At 51.0% G+C, this 20,582-nt stretch overlaps 1 long non-coding RNA gene across 1 annotated transcript; it reads right to left on the minus strand.

Moving 5' to 3' along the window:
- Nucleotides 1-496: 496 nt before the first annotated feature.
- LOC129503616 (uncharacterized) lies at nt 497-19,799 on the minus strand. The gene is made up of 3 exons (XR_008663216.1): nt 19,602-19,799; nt 14,579-15,197; nt 497-751 (listed from the first exon to the last, which is right to left on the minus strand). It is a non-coding gene; the product is annotated as an uncharacterized LOC129503616 (long non-coding RNA).
- Nucleotides 19,800-20,582: the final 783 nt, after the last annotated feature.

Raw genomic sequence — 20,582 nt, forward strand, 5'->3', positions numbered from 1 at the left:
CCTTGGGCAGCCCGGCCAGTCACACCGTCTCCACCCACTGACCTCCCCCTTAGGTCCTGGGCAGTGACAAGTGTGCGACCCGCCTGCGGACCCCCCCCCCCCCACCCCGGCTGCAGGGCTCTGCTCATTGATCCAAAGATGCTCTTTCCTTTCCCTCAGGCGCTTCTCTGAAGGATGGAAAAATCGATGCCCACAGAAGAGAGGGTGCAGGGCAGGTATAGACACACGCTGGGGAGAAGACCAAGGGCAGGGGGGATATTAGGCGCCTCTGGGGGTTCCACCAGCTGGGGCGCTGCTCCCCATCTCCCAGAACAGACTCAGAGTCGGGTGTGGTCAGCGCAGGCACAAGCGGTGTGGTTTTGTTTGGTAGTATTTTGTTCTGATTACAAAAGCTACCTATATTCAGCGTAGGAAATAAAAATCACCCAATCCCTCCCCAGAGGTAACCTCCCTGTTAACGCACATAGTAAATCCTTCCAGCCTTTTTTCTCTGCACATCGAACACACTTTTTATTTTTGCAAAACTAGAATGTGCTCAACTGCTTTTTTTCACCAGTGTGCTCCTGTGCCGTGATGGGGCGCAGTTTCACCGTATCTGATGGCTGCGCCAGGGGTCATCTCGTCCGATGGTCGAGGCCCTGCACGGGGCCTGGGGTCAGAATCTTGGCACACTGGCTCTGTGACCGCAGGTAGGTGGCCTGACCCTCTGACCTCACCTTGGTCCTCCTCTGTGTGGCCGGGCTGCTGATGCCTGCCAAGAGTCACATGAGACAAGAGTCGGAATAGACTCATTCTCTCCGAGCACATCAAGAGTGTTTCATCAACTGTGGGTAAACCGGTATTTTTTACATTTACCGTTACACACCCAACCCATCATTGTTTAGCCAATCCTCTGTTATAGAACATTTGGGTTGTTGATGTCCCTTAAAGAAGAGGCCTCGATGAATATCCTTGCCAAGAAATCTTTGACAAATCCACAATTATTAATTCTGAGTAATTTTAAGGAGGAAAGTTGTACACGTTTTAGGACTGGTGTGTCCTACATGTGCCCAACTGCCCTCCGGAAACCTTCTGGTGACACTCTTGTATGAGTTTCTCAAGGTAACAAATTACCATAACCTTAGTACCTTAAAATAACAGAAGTGTATTGTGTCACAATTCTGGAGGCTAGAAGTTCAAAGTCAGGTGTCATAGGCAGGGCTACGCTCCTGCTGAGGACTCCAGGGGAGGGTCCTTCCTGCCCCTTCCAGCTAGTGACAGCCGCCTGTGCCCCTTGACCTCTTCACTCCAGCCTCTGCTTCTGGTCTCCTCCTCTGTCTGTTTCTCCCCTGTGTGTCTCTTACAAGGACACTCTCCTGTAATCCAGCATGATCTCCTCATCTCAAGATCTTTAATTTAATTACATTGGCAAGACCCTTTTTCCAAAAAAAAAAAAAAAACAACAACAAACAAAAAAAACAAACAAACCATTCCCAGTTCTAGGGATTAGGACATAGTCATATCTTTTGGGGGGCTACCATTCAACCAACTACACACTCCTACAGAGGAACGAGGGCCATGTAGAATTCTTTTTCCCCTCACCACACAGGACATTTCCATTTTAAAAAAATGTTTGGCCAATTTAATAGGATAAAACAAAAAACAAAACATCTTATTTTCAACTGACTTCTTTTGCTAGCAAGGAAGAGGAATCTGTTTTCAGATGCTTCAGTTGGTCACTTGTATTTCTTATTTTCTTACTGATTCAGGTCCATTGTCCAATTCCCTTTTGGGTATTAGTGATGAAAGAAAACATTTGCCAACTTAAGCAGTCTTTCAGCTAAACTATCTTTCAAGCCTAAAATCAAGACAGTTCAAAGACTGAGAAACTACCACTCACAGAACTTTGCTGAAAGAACCAATGAAAGATTGCCTAAAGAAGAAGGAAACCAAGCCCTATATCAGGTATGTAATGAGCCATAAGCAAAGATATTAAAATGTAGGTAAAATCTAAGTAAGAATTGGCTATTAAAATCAATAATAATGACAAACGTGGACTCGAAACAAGATCAAACCAAAATATAGGCAATCATACATGGTGATTGGAAGGTATGACTAGAGTTAAATCATGCTGAGACCTTCACTGTCTAGGAAGAGGGTGGGGAGTATTGATTTAGATCATGGTAAGTCGATTATGCATGCTAGAAATTTAAAGATAACCTCTAACAGGCAGAAATGGAACATAAAACTTTCAAACCAACACAGGTAAAAGGGAAATAAAGAAAACACGATGGGTTTAATAGAAAGCAAAAAAGAAGAGGGAGGGAAGAATGCTATTGATTTTTGTGTTTTTGTAGGATTACATGTTATTATTTAATAGTTTTTTCTGCTCCCCTTGAGTTGTTAAGCAGACAATTATATGATCCACAAATAAGGATAATTTTGTCTCCTTTGTAGTTGCTGTTCTTTAATTGATGTTTCTTGTCTTATTGCATTGTCTAAAAGCTTCAGAGCCATGTAAAGTTATAGAGGCATTATTAAGCATCCTTGCCTTATTCTGGACATTACTGAGAATGCTCCCAGTACTTTACCACTAAATGTGATGTTGGCTATTGGTTTGAGACAGATATTCTTTGTCATGGAATCAGTCAGGATAAGTTAGATTTGGCTGCGGTAACAAATAATGTCACAATCTCATGGCTTGAGAATGGTTTATTTCCTGTTCATATTAAGTCAGCTGTGGATTCAGGCAACTGTCTCTCAGCTACAGCTGTGATTGGCTCAGGATTGTACCTCCACATCATCAAATGTTCACATGCTTGCTGTCTCAAGAGAAAGAGAATTGGAGAGTCTTGTGCCAGCAATTAAGTGCTTCTACCTGGAAATGACACACATTACCTCAGCACAGGGCCCTGCCTAAGCCCACTGAAAAGTGCAATCACAGCCTGGAAGGAGGACTGGAAAGATTGACAAGCATCATAGATGTCACCATAAACACATTAAGGAAGCTTTCTTTCTTTCTTTCTTTCTTTCTTTCTTTCTTTCTTTCTTTCTTTCTTTTATTTCTTTCTTTTTCTCTTTCTTCTTTCTTTCTTTCAGATTTTATTTATTTATTCATGAGAGACACAGAGAAAGAAGCAGAGACATAGGCCGAGGGAGAAGCAGGCTTCCTGCAGGGGAGCCCGATGTGGGACTCCATCCTAGGACCCAGGGATAATGCCCTGAGCCAAAAGCAGACCCTCAATCACTGAGCCACCCAGGCACCCCAGGAAGCACCTTTCATTGCTGATTTTATCATTGGGACCCCGAAAGTCGACCTGAAAAGTCATTAGGCCTTGGCTGTGTGATGAGTAGCTCAAGATGCTGGTCTAAAGAGGAAGGTGAAGTCCTGCATTCACAGGCTATGATGACTTGTGTCTCCATTCAAGCCTGGCTGCACATGTTACCCTCCAATTCTGTGAAGTCTCTCAATTCTCATACCCAATCTCCTCTTTTTCCTGAGTTCGTTTGAGCAGATTTCTCTTTCTTATGACTTGCACAATGTCACCCGGGATTATTTGCTCCTGTTTTGTTTGGAATTTCTATCCTCTTCCTAAGCAAGACCTGTCGTTTTCCGCCAACTCATCATTCTAGGGTTATTCCACATTCTTAAGATAACTGGGGAAGCTTTCCATCTTTCCTGTGTCCTGAAACAGAATGTCTGAAATATGTGAAGAGTTGCCATTAGAAGTGTCGGGACCCCACACTTCTCTAGGAAGTAGCTCTTTCTCTACCTTTTCAATTTACTCTGTAGTAATACATTTTTTGGCTCTCCTCTACTTGTTGTTTTGGGTTATACATATTTTCTGATAAAAATATCTGCTTATTCATTTTTTTCAAATGTATTATCATAAGGCTTTACTTAATATAATTTGATTTTTAAAATATTTTTGCTTCTATTGTGCATTCATTTCTCTCTGCTTATTATCTTTGGATCTGCCAAAAGTTTACCTAACTTATTAGACTTTCAAAAAGAACAAGTCATGGATTTATCTTTTATTTCTGGTGTTTTTCTCTTCTGTAATTTATGAAACTCTGCTTCTTATTTTTATTGACTTCCACCCTTTCTTATTTAAGAAATTCACAACACCGAGCTATGAATTTTCCTCCTTATAACATTTTAACCACCTTCCCATACGTTTAGATATGTGGTATTTGCAGTGTTTCTTCTTTTTTTTAAAAAATAGTTTGCTAAAAAAAAATAGTTTGCTATGTAGGTTCTATTTAGAGTTATTTACAAAAGTGGTTTTTAATTTTCAAATGGTTGGCTTTTTAATTCAAACTTTTGTTAATAATTTCTAGCTTAATTGCATGGTGGTCAAACGATGAGGGTTTTGCTATATCTGCTTGGGGGATTATATTGAGTTTTTCTTTATGGCCTAATATATGATCAATTTTCATAAATGTTTGATGGGCCCTGGCACATAAATGAGCATCTTTTATTTGTAAGGTACAAAGTTCAGTTATTAAATCAACCTTATTAATTCTATTCTTCCAATTCCACACAAGTGTGTTGGGGGGGATAGGATTTAAAGATACCAAAGACAGAAGTGTGTTAAGGCTCGTCTGGAGGTTTTTTCTTTGTCATTCTATGTGTGTCTAAGTTATTGCTCCCTGGGTTGGGTCTAATGCTGTAGAGGACGTAAAAGATCATGACAAGCAGATCTTGATTCTGACTTGTACTCTTCATCAATACAAATGACCTTCTGGCTCATGTCCTGATTTTTGCCTAAGATCCTTTATCTGATATAAATACTACCGTTCATCTCATTTGACTTGAACTTGCCTCATATAACTTCCCTCTGATCTTCCATTTTTCACCTTTCCATGTCCCTTGGGTTTTAAGCTTCTTTCTGGTAAGCACTGTCTAGTTGGCTTTCCATCTTAGTTTTTGTTTTATCCAATCTGAGAGTCTTTGGTGTTTTACTAGGAAAACGTCACGCATTTATATTCCTAATTCACATCGACCTGCGGGGGGGCTTGCTCCGGGAAGGGGACGCTGTTCTCACTTTGATCCCTTCACCCCCAGCAGTTCTTCCTTTTGTTTCCTGCAAGTTGTTTGACCATCCTGAATGTTGCTTTGGTCTTCTCCAGACTTTGGTCAGTAGATATTTTGTTTTTTATTATACTAAGTAGATATTTTGTTTCTCATTGCACTAGAAAGTTACCAGGTACCTTGAAAAGCCTCATTTGTAGCTGCTGGGCCCTCTGAACACAACTGGAAAGGGCGCCTGGTGAACCCCTCTTATGCAGAGCATTCTTGAAGGGCCCCGCCCGCCTCAGATCCATGTTGATGTGACTTAAAGCTTCAGATCCAGATGGTTCGATTATTATTTTTCTAGTCTATGATTTGTCATTTAACAATAATTTTTGACATTTGTATTCAGTCTGGAAACGATATTTACAATAATTCTTCCTACTCGCTGCTTTTTAACTAGTTTCGGTGCTAATGCCCAGACTTTTTAAGCCACGGGGTTATCATTCTTAGACTCCCAGCTGATGGGAGCATCTTTCTGTAATAAATACTTCAGCATTTCCCCCAAACCTCATAACATGGCTCCCTTATCACTTAGCATCCAGTATAACACAATCTAAACCGGCCTGGGTTTATTCTTGCCTTCCTGGAGGCATGTAGGATGTTGTCCTTATTTGCATAAGTCACACAGTTTTCCAGAACATGTCTCCATAGAAGTCTCTATTTATTTTCCCCAGAATGCAGTGAACCTTTCTGATCTGCACAGTCAGATCTTTTTGTTTCATTTTAAAGCACAGGTGAGTTTCCATTCATTATATCTCTAAGTCATCTCTTATTCTGGCCTTTTCTTCAAGAACCCCAGGTGTGTGGGGGCTACCTCCTCAATCCCATGAACTTCTCATGCTTTGTTTTCAGCTCTTGTCTGCTGTCACACTTTTTAGAATTGTTTCCAGGTTGGCCTCTCCATCCCCGATTGCATTTTCTGCACTACAATCTCTGCTTTTTACTGCCTCCAGCGTGGATTTGAATTCTGTTTCTGTGCTTTGTCCCTTCCTGGAGTCCTTCCTTACCCCATCAGCCAATTCCTAAGGTTGCTGTACCAATCACAACTGAGGGTGGCTTACAACAACAGAAATGAATGTGCTTCTTGCTTTCTCTCTCTGTCTTCTCTTCTTAGACGAACACTTATCATTGGATTCAGGGCCCATCCAGTTCACCCACGGTGACCTCATCTTGAGATTGTTAATTAAATATGCAAAGACCCTTTCCCAGATAAGGTCATATTCAGAGTTACCAAGGGTTAGGACTTGGACGTATCTTTCCTGGACCACAAGTTCAGTGCAGTAGGCCATCCGCGTCCCTGCTCATATCCTGCTCTGCCTTTTCAGATTTGTCAGGGCTGCCCTATGGTTCCTGCTCCTGGTCTGGAGAGCCATGTCTTTCTATTAAAGTTGCCACAACGTTCGTTTCCCAACGTTTCCTTCTGGTTGCTTCAGGAAACCTCTTCCCAGTCTTCAGCGTTTCAGAGTGCTGATTCCTTCTCCAGGTTCTGTACATGTTTTGCCCACCATCCTTAATTGTTGATATCCTTCTTCTGGATTGTCCCTCACATACAGTTAACATCAATCCTCACGCCAAGATCACAGGTAGACAGGATAGGATCTGTACATGGCCTTTGCTCCTTACTGCTCTTGTCACCGCCAATTCCCCTCCTCAGTGTTTGGCTTGGGGAACAGAATCCAGTGGGCTTTGCTCAATCCATTTCCCCATTCCCTGCAGGTTCCTGCCAACCGCAGCTCTGCCATGTGAAGGTGGTATATGCTCCCGTCTGGCTATCTGGTTCTTGGACGTTCTGAACGGATGAAACATGCAGAAGTCCCAGCATGCACTGCTCCTGGGGGGTTTCCTGCTATCCCCTGGCCCCCTACATTCATGTTTGCTTCCCAGGATCCGCACACCATGAGGGCAATTTTGCCCTGCCCACCTACTCTGAAAGACCAGGGCACATTACTCCAAGATCATCTCTGGGAGGACAACTCAGACTGGCACAGATTCCAGGGTACTGAGTGGGGGCAAGTGATGGAGGAGGTCTGAGCACCTTCTTACATTTGTCCCCGGTTTCTATGTCCTGAAGCTTCTCCCCAGCACTGTCCCCGCCATTATCATCAGTGCGATAGCTCCTCCCAGATTCTGGCACAAAGTTGGCAGTTATTCCCCATGTTGAGTGAGGTTCTGTCTTTCTCTCTGCCTTCATGAGTATTTAATGGAAAAATAAGAACAGCTGTATCAGGGGGTTTCTAGTTAGATGCCATTTTATATGGGAGTCCACAGATTGTGTGTGTGTGTGTGTGTGTGTGTGTGTGTGTGTGTTTTCAAGCCCAGACTCACTCATTCATTTACATTTATTTATTCCAAAAAAAGTGCCTTCCCTGCTTGGCTTCATAGTGGATGTCAGGATAAATCAACCAATAACCCAGAAGAGAGTTTTGCAAAGATGCAGGAGTGGGGGAAAGGCCCCAGGCCCCTATCCCTTCCTCCCTCTGCTTGGCAAAGCTGACCTCCCCAGCAACCCTTCCAACTCGGAGACCTCATTCCTATGCCCTCAAATCAGCAGGTTGTGAAATCAAACAGACTTCTGGAGCACCTAATTTGCTCTAGGCACCAAGTGGCTCTAAGGGAGAGAATCATTGGGTCCCTGCCCTCTGAGCACCTGCTTACATTTGTCCCTGGTTTTTCTGTATCCTGAGGCTCTCTCAGGCACTTCTTGCTTTAGAGCATGGTGTCCACCTCTTCTGATGGTTTGTGATGGTTATTTGATTGATGGCCTCACGAGACTCCTGCCAGACCGGCACCCTACGAGGGCTGGGACAGCATCTGTATCCTTGGGTGGTTAGCACAGCTAGGACAGGGCCAGGGCTGCCTGGAGGAGTGGCCATTGGAGCTAGGCTTTGAAGGGTAGACAGGAATTTGGTGAAGATAAAGTGGGGTGGGGGCAGGAAGGAGGGATGAAATCTCTTGGTCCAAAGCTGGCACTTCCTCTTGACCTTGTTCTTGCTGTGGTTTCTGCTGCTACATGGAGAAGATGCCTCTCTGGATCTTCTGAGAGGCTGAAGAGCCCTGGGGTCTGGGTGGTACTGGGGGAGCAGGGGAGGGGGTGTGGGACTGAGGTTGAGGTCGGTATTTGCCTCCTCTGGGTTCCCTTTCTTTGGCTTGCTTCCTCTTTATCTTTTTAAAGCAGATATAAGTGCTGCCCTTCCCACCATGGAAGCCTCAGGGTTGTCATTACGTTTCCAACAGGCACGTTCATGGCTGGGTCTCCTGGATGTGAACCAAAAGCCATTTGGTTCAGAGGGAAGATTTGAGTCAGGCCCAGCTGGGTTTTCCCATCCTTTATTTGCCTGATCCTATTAATAATTAATGGTACAGTAATGAGAATTGCTTTTAATAGAATCTGCTGCCATCACTGCATTCTGTTCCCTGCCAAGGGTTTCCCCCAAAAGGATTCATGCTCACAAGGCTGAGTTTCCTGCCATGGGCACCACTGGGAAGCGGAAGGTCCCCTGCTGTTGTCCTTTCCAGCTCCTCCTGTCTTCTGGGCCCAAGCCCTCTGCCCACCCCACCCCCAATCTGGAAGCCCCTCTTGCTCCTCTACCATTTCCTATTTCCTCCCTGAAGCCCCACCCACCATCCCCTGGAGGTTCCCACAGTGAAGCGAGACTGCCCCATCCAGCCCAGCCAAGCGGGGCATTGTCAGCCTCATCTGTCACCAGGGCAAACTGGTCCCATTGGGCAGGGACGGGGCAGGCTAGAAGCTGCTGCATGCCCAGCTTGGCATGGGCGTGAGACCCACACCGTGCACGCAGGAGCCCACATTCTGGATGAAAAAGCCCACCTCTACAAAGGCCAGTAGGATGGGCATGGAGGAAAGGTTGGGTCCTGGCTTGGCCTCTGTGACACCAGGGGATAGTGTTATCAACCTTGCCCCACATCTCCACTTACTCATCTGCAGAACAAGGATGTAGATGGTCCCTACACCCCCCCCCCTAGAATGTTCTGGGTGAGAAAGGGAGTGAATGTGGGGGAAGCTAAGTTCAGGGAAGCTCCTTAATATTCACTCCAGGAAAATATCTGTGATGTGCTCAGGGTTTTAGCTATTCACGATGCTATTCATTGTGGTGTTATTTACGACATCATAAGTTGGAAACCACCTCCTTGTTCAGTAATAGAGGACTGGCTTAGTGAGGGTGAGTGTAGCTCCACAATGGGGCATGGGGCTGCTCGTGGAAAGGGGGGCTTTGGGACTGCTCCCCCAAATGGTACTGTGCTGAGAAGCCCCCTGGGAATGCTGGGGAAATGCATGTTCTAGGGATTGGGGCTGAGATTCCACACTGCTAACAGCTGCTGGTCTCCGAGCACCCTCAGTACTGGTGGGGCAGAGGCTCTGGGTGGTGTAGATGTCTGGGTCCTGCTGGTGGATGGAAAAACTGGGTTGCAAAACAGAGTGTGTTCTGTGATCCCCATGCTGAGCTCAAAGCAGGGCCCACGCTCCACATTCATTATCAAGTCTGGAGGCTAGGAGCTCAAGTGCTCAAAGTGCTTCTAGATGGGTGATGAATTATAGATAATTTAAAATTTTCTCTTTGGTTTATCTTAATTTCAAAATTATCCACAATTAACATGTATTACTTTTGTAAATGGAGAAAAATGTTATTTTTTTAAAAAAGAACAAATGTTCTCTTCCCTTCCCTACAACACAATCAGGGTAATATTCAGCCTGGAACGATGGGAATCCTGAGAAGACAAGGATTCTGGCCTCACTCCAGAGTCGTAGTGCAGGGCTGTGGGCTAGACCGAGTGGGCCATGGGGCTTGGGTGGCCCCTCCTCAAGTGCCCAGCACATGCCTGACACACCCAGTGTCTCCCTGCCCCCCACAGCTCCCAGGAACAGGACCATCACCATGGGGGCTGGTATAATGAGTGCCACTTTGCAGCCAAGGGAACTAGTGGCTCTTGGAGGTGAGTGACCCACCTTGTCACCCAGCTCCCTGTGGGGGGACATATGGGGAGCAGTGAGTGAGGGGTCAGCTGGAAGGAAACCTAGTCCTCCTTGAAGGCCTTTTTGGGCCACTAGTCAAGGCAGCCTCTCCAGAAAATCCAGACAGACAGGTGAAGAGCTTTGAAAATTAGCTGGAGTTTTTATGTCCCGGGAGTGGCGATGGGGAGCCAGTGAATGTTCTGCTCGATGACGAAGTGATTCAGGCTGTGAGCAGCTGGTTGCAGTGAGGAGACCCAGCTGCAGATTCGGGGTGATCACAACAGGCCAGGCTGGGTGACACACAGCAGCTGTGGCAATGTCAATAGTGGACACTCCGTGAACTCCCATCCCATCCAAGGACCTGAAATCACTCCTCACTTAATCTTTATAAGGCCCTAGGATGGCCCTGCTGCCCTTCTCCCTATTTCGCAGATGGGAGAACTGAGGCTCAGCACCATGAGACAGCATAGCTGGGGTGGGCACTGGTTAGGCGTGACTTCAAATTGGGTATTTTAAATACAGTGCTCCACTGCAGAGAGAACAGAGAGCAGGAAAGGAGGATGAGCCCCAGGGAAGGAGTGGGGAGTGGGCAGGAAGGGATGGACTGAGCCATACTTTGCTAGCAGCCTCAGTCCCTGATTGGGACTTGGGGGCCTGCAGGGCCAGGTAGGATGGGTGGTCCGAGACTGGAGCCAGTACCGTAGGTGGGAAGTGAAGGAGGAGCAGACCAGGGTACGGGGGTGCGGGCTGATGTGCCCAGGGAGTAAGAGTGGCTGCGGGCTGGGGGAGGTGAGAGAAGGAGAGGAGGCAAGGAGGCTGGGAGCATGCGGTGGGGGATGGCTTCCAGGATGGACTGTGAAGTATGGGGACTTACCATCTGTGGGCAGCACCAAGGGGCTGGTATAGAAGACCCACCTGAGCACTCCTCTCTCTCCAGGATGCCCTGGTGTCCCATACCCCAGCTATTCCTGCAGCTCCTGCCCCCAGGCCCCACCCCTCAGGCTCCAGCTAGAATCCCTGATGGGGGAGCAGGCACCCACTTGCACTGTGCTGGAGCTGCCTTCAGCTGAGGCCAGGGCAGCATCTCATACAATCCTTCCCCCCAGCCACTCAAGGCAGCAAAATCTCTGGGGTCATACAGAGGGAGAAACTGAGGGCTGGTATCCCAGGCCCAAGCTGGAGGGTGATGGGGTCCATCTGAGAGGCTCAGAGACTGTTCCTAGGGTGGTTTTGTTGGCCTGGGCCAGGGAGGGAGGGCTGAACAGGGGCTGCACTTGGTGACTTCTGCTCCCCAGGAGCCAGCCCTCCCCCTTCTGCCTCTGCCAGGCCTCCTGGAGCAGCGGTGGCAGCTGGGCCTGGCCCAGGACCAGGGGAGGAAGGGGAAGCAGCCAGTGGAGTGGGGGAGGGGGACGAACCAAACCTCGGAGCTCACTGGCAGGGCTCCCCTGCTCCCTGGGGATGCACTGTGGGAAGCCCACCAGGTGCCAGTCATGCAGGCACTGCACCCAGCAGAGCGGCCCAAACTGTAGCCCCACCCACTGGGCCCACTCTGCCAGCAGCCAGGACCAGGGTACATGTAGGCTTTTGTGGTCGAGACCTTTGGACTGGATCTCCATCTCTTAATTCCATGCCTCTTACCCAGCCACTCCTCACTGAACCTCATGCAGTGGGTACCATTGTCATCCCCATTTTATAGACGCTGAGGCCCAGAGAGAATGACATGAGCTAGAGCCTGAAACTTCCTGGGTACAGGGTCTGCCTCCCACCCCCCCACCCCCACCCCTACTGTAAAGACTGGCTCCTTGAGAAGTGTCCTCACGCACTACTGGTGAGAGGAGCCTTCATCACCCTACACTAGTGAACTGGAAACAGAGGCTCAGCCTGGGTGGAGACTGCGGCAAGTTCGCACAGTCAGGAAGCGAGGACCCTTCAGCTGCCCCCAACTAGGCCCCCAGAGATGGGAGTGCCAGGAGGCCCAAGGGAGGAAGCCCCTTCCTCAGGGTCAGGAAGGCAGAAGAGAAGGGGGAGGGCGGTGATGCAAGGTTGTAGTCTCCGCACCTGAGCTGGTGCGACCAGGCCCAGCCTGCTAGGGAAGATAACCCTGGCTGGCAGGTGTCCCTGGAGGGTGGCAGCAGCCACAGACAGACCCAGCTTCATCTCATCATATCTGTGCCTGGTACTCTGGAGGCTAGATCTGGAAGTTCAGGTGCAGAGATCCGGTGCTCACCAGGAGCCTCAGACTCCCGAGCCTCCTAGGTCGAGTATCTCCCACCCAAGATGTGACTCCCTTGGCCATCAAACCAAAATTAGCTGAGAACTTCTACAAGCTCCTTCCCTATATTAGAGCCAGGCAACCACATCAGCATGTGAGGGCTCTGAGAAGTCCTGCAGGACAGAACCCTATTCGATTTTGCTTAATCCAGCCTTTCCTAAAGCATATTTAGCTACAGACTCTACTTTTTCTATGAAGTATATATTAGCATCTAGGGCAGATTGAACAGGGCCACAGAGGCTTTGCACTGCCATCATGGGGTGGGGGGTAGGGGAGGGGACTCCCTTCTTTTTGGCTGGGCCACATGGCCAGTAGGGCCTGGAGGAAGTGATGCAGGAGCAGTTCCTTAACCAGTCTGGCAGCTTCACCTCCGGCTTCTCGGAACCTTGAGCTTTGATATAAGGAATCAGCCTTGGCTGCTGGAAAGGGCAGAGGAAACCCCAAGATGAGGCTGCCTTGGGTACCCAGCCCAGTGGAGCCTTCAGATGACCCCATCTGACTGCAGCCACAGAACAGACCCCAAGTCAGGACCTCCCAGCTGAGCCCTGTCAACCCCAGCATTACACGAGAGACTAACTATTGTGACACAAGCCACTGCGTTGGAGGCGGATTGTCACACAGCAGCAGCAAACTGGAACAGCGTCCTGCAGGACCCCCCGGGGGACAGGAGGTGCCCACCCCATCCTCACTGCCCACCACCCCACGCTAGCCCTTCAGGCCCAACAGCATTGTGGTACTCCCCTGCTTCACCATCCCCCCATACAGGGCATGCCCTCCACCTGGAGTGTCCTCAACCACCTTTTCCACTCAGGAAGATCCTTCTAGACTCAGCTTCTAAGAGGCCTCCACTACGAGGACTTTTCTAATAGCCCCAAGGTGGCTGCATTGTCCAAGCCTGGGATCTGCCTGGGCTCACACTTGCCAGCTGGATGAACTTGGATGGATACCTGCCTCTATGGGCCCCAGCTTCTCACATGCGAAATGGGGACAGTATTGCTAACAAGTGCATGAGCCTGTTGCACAGACAAACAGGAACGGGGTAGAGCAGACAGTGCAGGCTGAATAAACTGGCTGTCATTATTATCTGCCCATGCCTCCAGCAGAGTGGGTCCCCCTTTGCCCTGCAGCTCACTGCCTGCCTGCTGCACCCAAGCACAGCCTTGTGAAGTTACTGCTGCCCAAGAGAGGTTTGGTGGAGGATGAAAGACTCAGAATCCTCGACTAATTCTACTTGGAAGGATCCTCAGAAAATAGGGAACACAGCCCCCTTATTTTGACCAAAGGCCAGAGAGCTAGAGGGCCTTGCCCGAGGCCACACAACTCACTGTGGAACTAGATCCCAGATCCCAGGCTTCAGCTCCCTACCCTGTGCCTTGTCTGCAACCCCAGAAGGCCCAGAGGAAACCCCAAACCAACATTAGAGAAAAGACGGTGGGATGTATTTGAATGGCTCAGGCTGCAAGTGACCAGCATGGAGGGTCAGCACCACTGGCAGGTGCTGCTGAGCTCACCCATTGTACAGATGGGAGACCTGAGGTTGGTGAGGTACATGGGGCCTGGGCCCCAGAGACTGCTCAAAGCCCAGCCGTTCCTCCTGGTAGCTAGAGAATCTTGGGTGGTTTACGTCTCCCAGCCCCACTGCCTTCATCTGCAAAATAGGAGTGAGAACACTTCCAGCAGGGACAAGCTCAAGCATGGAGAACCCTGGACCACAATGTGCACGTAGACCCACTCCCCTCCTTCAACACCTGACAACCACTCACCAGCATACTTCCACCCGTCCTTTTGGTCAGTTCCTAGATGGGCCCAGGTTCTAAATACACTTGGGGGGTCCTGGGGTTCTGAGGCTGTGTGGCAAAGAGTCTAGAACCTTCAAAGAGGGCCACAGGGTTCTGGAAAAATTCTTCCTGCAGAATAGCTGGTGTGGGCAGGTCAGGCCTTGGACTAGGGGTTTGCAGGCCTCAGATGCACAATGTGGTCCATGTGGGAATGTTGGGGGAGACAGGATGAATTTCTGTGTTTGTAGCACAGAATGGTGTGTGTGTGGGGGGAGTGCACTTGCTCAGGATGGGGGGCTGGGTACAGGGAGGGGTGGCCCTGCAGCTGTACTCAGCACCGTGAGAGCTCTGCAGGCCAGGCCTGTCCTTGCCACTGGAGCAACCCCAGGACCCTGATTTGGAAGGATTAGAGCTGCCAGCTTCAAACAGAGCTGCAGCCCCAGCCATGGGGCTTAAAGGGTCCGCTGCAATGATAAAGAACCACCTTCGTGGTGACTTACCTGACCTTCCTGGGGGAATGTTCCACCAGCCCTTTCACCATCTTCCAGTACAACCACCAGCCAGCTTCAGGAGGGAGGCACTGGAGGAGGAGGAGCTGATGCCTGTAAGAGGGCTGTGCTCCAACAAACCAACCAGAGTTCGCATATTAAATAACACACTTGGTTTTAAGTTGCAGGGAGTGGGAGTGTGTGTCAAGAGACCCTTCCAGCTGGTGACCCTGAGGACGCTGCCTGAGGATTCCTCCATTATTAACAAAAAAGCTTCCCTCTCCCCAGCTCTCTGGAGCTTACACGTCAGGCTCAGAAATAGCTTAAGGGGAGGGCCTGGCATCCAACTTTGGGTCTCGGCAACTGTGCCATCCAGCTGGCTTCTCTGGGACTCAGTTTCCCCACACCTGGAGGAGAGGAGAGACAAAGGGAGCAGGTGATACAACACAAACCCAGGACTGTTTCTGGGGGTCAGGTGCTGTCAAGGGCGGGGTCATCTCTAGTCCAGGTTCCGGCTCACAGAAAGCATGCCCAGTAGGAAATTCTGTTGAGCTTGTTAAATGGCCAGTGACCCTCCCAGGTCCCTCGGTGACCTCCAGGGGCTTCCAGTCTCAGGGCCTCCATTTTCCATCTGTGAATTAAAGGGGCGGAGGGCGAGTGATGCAGGCAGGGGCTGCCGTAACCCCAGGGCGCACCCGGGAGACCCCAGCCTGGGAGGTGTGCAGGGACCTACTCCCTTAGGGACCCAGGGTTAGGAAGGTGGGGGCGGGGGGAGGAGAACTCCATCTCATTCCACACCCCCAGCTCCTAACTCCTGCTCTGGGGACCTGACTGCTCCACCAATTGATTAATCGATTGGTTAGCGATTGACCGAGTCCCCGCCGCGGAACCGCCTCCAGGCGGGCCTCCCAGGAAGCCCCCTTCTGCCCCCGTAGCCCCGCCAGCAGTCTCCAAAACCCCCTCTCAGGTGCGCTTAGCATCCGGGCAGGGGGCGCGTCCGGGGCGCGCCTGGGGGGCGTGGCTCCCTCCGTGCCCCGCCCCCGGGGTCGGCTCGTTAATCCGCCGCGGCTCAGCCAATCAGCCGCCGGTTGCCGGGGAAACGACCTCTCCCATCGGAGCCTTCAAAGTGTTCCCCCTCCCTCCGCGAGGGCTCCACCCGAGCCGGCGGCCTCCGACCCCGGGAGGGGCGGGCGGGGGCTGGGCTCCCTCGGCGGGAGAGACCCCCCACGGGCGGAGACCCGGAGAGAGACACCGAGACTGGCAGGGTTAGAGACGCGCGCAAGCCAGGGGAGACTTGGGTCGCGGACCCAGGTGGAGAACATAGAGACGCGGCCGCGAAGGCACGCCCCCGCCCCCACCCCAGTCTCCGGGGCCGTGAGGGCGAGCCCGGGAGAGACAGTCCAAGCCGGGGACAGAGACAGCTGGAGAGATCGTGGGAGAGACCGAGACAGCGCAGGCAGGGGGAGGTGGAGGCCGCCCCCCCGCAAAGAAGAGACCAGGGCCAGCAAGGGGGAGAGCGTCGGGAGGGGGCGAACTTGTGAAAATAAATATTTATAAATTGAGAGTTTCTAAATTCTTTTTGCATTTCTGTAGTAAATTATTCATCTGTGTATCTCCCTCCCTCCTCCTATCTGCTTGGGGAGCTGCCAAGGGGGGTGTTCCTTCCTATGCTCTCCCTCCGCCGCCCCCTCCCTCCCTGTTCGTTCTCCTCCCCCCTCCCCGTCCTCTCCCTCCTGCCCCTTTCTGCCCTCCTACTCCCTCTTCGTCCCACTCCTTATCCTATATCACCTCCCTCTCCTACCCCCTCCTCCCCTCTCCGTGTCCAGCCCCTTCTGCATTCTCCTCCTCCTCGGTCCCTCTCCTCCCCCCCCTTCCTCCCCCCTGCTTCCCGTCTCCCCCCTCCCTTTCCTGCTCCGGCTGGAGCTGGGCCCCGGAGGCTGGCGAGGAGGGGCCGCCGCCCGGAGGTGACTGGCTGCCACGCTCTGGCGTTTCGTCCCTGCCTTAAATAAGAATAATCGTCTAAGTCAGCGGGGCTGGGATTAAAAAAACACTCGTCACTGGCAGTCTGGCACCCCCAACCGGGATCTCGGAAATCTTCCTCCAGAGGACTGGGGACACTGGAGTTGGGGTGGGGGAATGTGGGAGCTGGGCTGAGAGGGTCCGCAGTCCCAGGAGGGCCCCAGGCTGGAGCCAGAGGCCACAGGCTGCCCCGAGAACCTCGAGAACCTCGGCTGGCTGGCCTCGCTTTACTCCTCTGTAATATGGGCCTGGGGACTGACTTCCTATTCTCAAGAGCCAAAACCACTCTCAAGTCTGTTGGGGAGTCTGAAAGCTTTCAAGGCCCTTCTGAGAATCTCCACAGCTTATGAGGCACACAGGATGAGTAAAGGTATAAGGCCAGTTCCTAAAAATCAGGCAAAAGGGCAGGGGAGGGAGGGAGGGTCAGGGCCCAAGTCCTAGTGTGCTGCACCCAGCTCCTGGTCTGTGAACTGGGCCAGTGATGCCCCCTCCCCTCAACCAAGGAGAAGAGGAGCCTGGGCTCCACAGGGGTACTAACTGCTGCATGCTGTGCATAGGTCGGTGTCTGCTCCACATCTCCCATCCCCACTACCCCTGCCTCCACCCCAGGCAGCCTCCAGGTTGCCCAGAATAAAGTGCAGCAGAGAGAGGAGGCAGGAACTTCTCCCGGGTCAGGGAGTGGTCAGCACCAAAGAGCTCCCCTGCCCCTGTCACCAGCCCAGAAGCCTCAGGCAAGCCTTTGCCAAGGATCTGCATCCTTTCTCCCGTGACTGTAGGTAGAAGGCAGCCTCCCCTCAAATGGCCTTCCCCTTCTGGGCACATAGGCCTGGGCATTGGGGCCTGAGTTCTGCCCCTGCTATCTGACCTCAGCCCAGCCCAGTCCTCTGGGGTGAGGGTTCCAGATTCCTTTCAGCTCTCATTTGGGTCTGGCTTTGGCAGAGCAGAGGGGTGTCCTCACCCAGCTGCCTGTGCTTCCCACAGGAACATTCTGTCACCATGTTGGTGCTGCCTGGAGGGAAGGGGTGCCCAGCCTGACCCAGCCCAGTGACCTCAGGCCCTCTAGGATCCTCTGAAACACCCATCTCTCATCCGAAGACTTCCCTGCCTTCTGTGGTCTTTTTGCAGAAGCACAGTGAGAAATGCTTCGGGAAGAAGACCCTCTGCTGGGTACCTGTCTGCCACTCTACTTCTGTGGCCAGTCACACCTCTGTTGGCCTAAAGCAGTGATTTTCAAGCCATTCATACGCTCTAGGGTGTTACTGGGAATGGGGGTGATGAGGGCCTCCCTGATTCATTTAGGAGTGATCACCTGGGTGAGATTTATTTTGAGAAGGAATAAAGAACAAGATCGAGACTGGAAAGTGGGTATAAAAAACCAGTTTGAAATCCACTGTTTTAAAATAATTAGGAGCCAGGAACTCCTAATTAAATTAAAATAATTGGGACTGGGAGTTGGGGCTTCTTGAAGTCCCCCCACTTATGTAACTCAGTGCTCCCCCATCCACCACCCCAGGAAAAAGCAGACAAAACCCGAACTACAGCTTCAATGTCGGGAGGCCTATCTGAGGACTTGCAGGGCCCAGAAAGTTGTCAAAGTCCTTGTGTTCAGTCCCGACTATGGGCCCACCTAAGTGGATGAGAAACTGGAGCTCAAAATTGTGCAGCCAGTACGGGTTCATCTGTCTGACTCCAAGACCCGTGCTCCTGACGCTGACCACCCTCCCCTAAAGAGGTAGCAGAGTCACCCCTGTGTGCCATTGGCTCTTGCCCTTGTCCTGCTCATGGTCATTGTCAAGCTGTGCCCAAGGGTTTCTTTGGTCCCCAGGAAGGACTCACAGGTGCTAATGAGGCAACCATGGCCCCAGGCAGAGTACCCCTGTGTAGGCACTGCTGTGTCCCCCACATACCCAGCCCTCAGCCCAGGGGCGCCTGCCATCTCCACTGGGGGTGACAGCCACATCTGCCACTCCCCGATAGACATTGTTCCCAAAATTCCAGAGCCCTCGTGCCTCTAAGAGGCCCCAGTGCATGGCTGGCTACTTAGGTCCCCATGCACCTGTTTTCCTTAATCTCTCTCCCTGTCACATCTGCATTGTACTGGGTTCTAGGAACACCACCACTGTGCTGCCCAAGTCATGGCTCCTCCCAGAGAAATAAGGCCAGGCCCTGATCCTGAGCTGTGGACCCTTCTTCCCTAGAGTGAAGGTCCTCCCAAGAGGGAGGCGTGGCCGAAACAGCCTGGGGGTGACCTCCCTCTACCTTGCCAGAGAGACCCTGACATGGCGGGCCACCCAGGAGGAGCCAAAGAATTGGACCCTGCCAGACCCTGAGGAAGTGAAGATGAATTTCAGAAACTTCCCGAAAGAGAGCTCTTGGGAGACATGAGTGTCTTTGAGAGGAGCCGATAAAGAAAGGATCCGGGAGGTCTCCAGCTAGGAGGTGAGATCTTGGATCCAAGAGAACTCAGCCCAGACTGGAACCTCGGCTCAAATGCTACTTTCTGGGCAGCTGCAGGCAAGTGCTCAACCTCTCTAGAACTCAGTGTTCACTATCTGTAAAATGGGCACAGCAGAACACTAGTGTTAGAACTGGGATGGGAGAGTCAAGATGGGAAGGGCATCCCCTCTTCCTGCTCCCTTTCCTCTGTGGCCCATCTGGAAACTGGCCCCACAACCCCACCCCAGGACAGAGAACTCACCCTGTCCCTGGAACTCACCAGGCTCCGTTAGCAACTATTCTTAAAAGCTCTTCCTGACCCTGGAAGCAGCACCTGCTGCCAGAGAGCTGTCAGATTGTTCAATGCACCTGCCCTTTGACCTAGCGATTCTATTTTTAGAATTTATACCACAGAAACACTCACACGGGTGACAAGGGAAAATGCACAGGAAATCCATTGCATCACTGTTGATAACAGCAGAACTTCAGAAACCATCTAGACACCCATCCCGGGAGCCTGATTATATAAATGTGAAGGCGCTGCCTGATGGAAGAGCAAGAGGCCATGACAAATACTCACCTGATTCCTCAAGGAGTGAAAAAAAACAATAAGCCTTCATTTGTATTTCAGAAGGGTCACCTGCACACACACCGGCTTGCAAGCTCACAGAATCCACAGGATAAGGGTGGCTCTGACCCAGGAAGGGGGTGGGGGGTCGGATGGGAGGAGGAATCTTCCCAGCTTTAAACCCTTTGCTCTTTGACTCCGTTTACTGTGAGCGTGCTCTCCACTGGCCTTCATCCCACGAGGATGCTGAGTAGCAACTTCTGATATTCACCCACAGCCAGTTCTCTCTTTCTTGGGACCTCCCACCCTTGCGTCGGGTGAGGCCACGAGACCCATGCTGATCAGTGAATTGAGGGAGGAAGTGATAGGATGTGGTTTTCCCTGCCTCAGTCACCGGTAGATGGAGGTACCACAAAACAGAGGCAGCCTTGATCCCTGGGCGCTTTCACCTGGAGGGCAATTACCCTGGAGAATGACTTGGACTCGGACCCCTACAGATTTGGGAGGCCATGTTCTGGTTCAAGGGATGCCAACAGACCTTAGGCGAGTCCCTTGACTCCTCCAGGCCTCAGTTTTTCCCTATGCAGAGTGGGGCAAGAGGTCGTTATCTCCACTTATCAGGGCCTATGCTGCTCTCACTCCCAAACTACAAAGGCCTGAGAAGTATATGCCCACACTGAGGGCTGCTGGATGCTGAGCGCTCAAGGAACACCGGCCACTCAGTGGACCATCTCAGGGACATCATGCCGTACCATGGGATCCTCTGTGGCCCCAGGAAGGAGGCAATGTCTTGATCCCCAAGGCCCCATGAGGAAAAATGAAGCTCAGAGAAGTGAAGTCACTTGCCCAGGCACACCAGCATCTGTGACTCTTAACTGCTCTAATGATAACTCCCATCTGGTATTTTAATTTATTTCTTATAAATGCAACTGAAAAGAAAGTCCACCAGTGGCAACTTGAAAGAACTTAGAATAAGTATTTTTTTTTTAAGAT

Source organism: Nyctereutes procyonoides, unplaced genomic scaffold (assembly GCF_905146905.1).
Source record: "Nyctereutes procyonoides isolate TBG_1078 unplaced genomic scaffold, NYPRO_anot_genome, whole genome shotgun sequence".
NCBI lineage: Eukaryota > Metazoa > Chordata > Mammalia > Carnivora > Canidae > Nyctereutes > Nyctereutes procyonoides.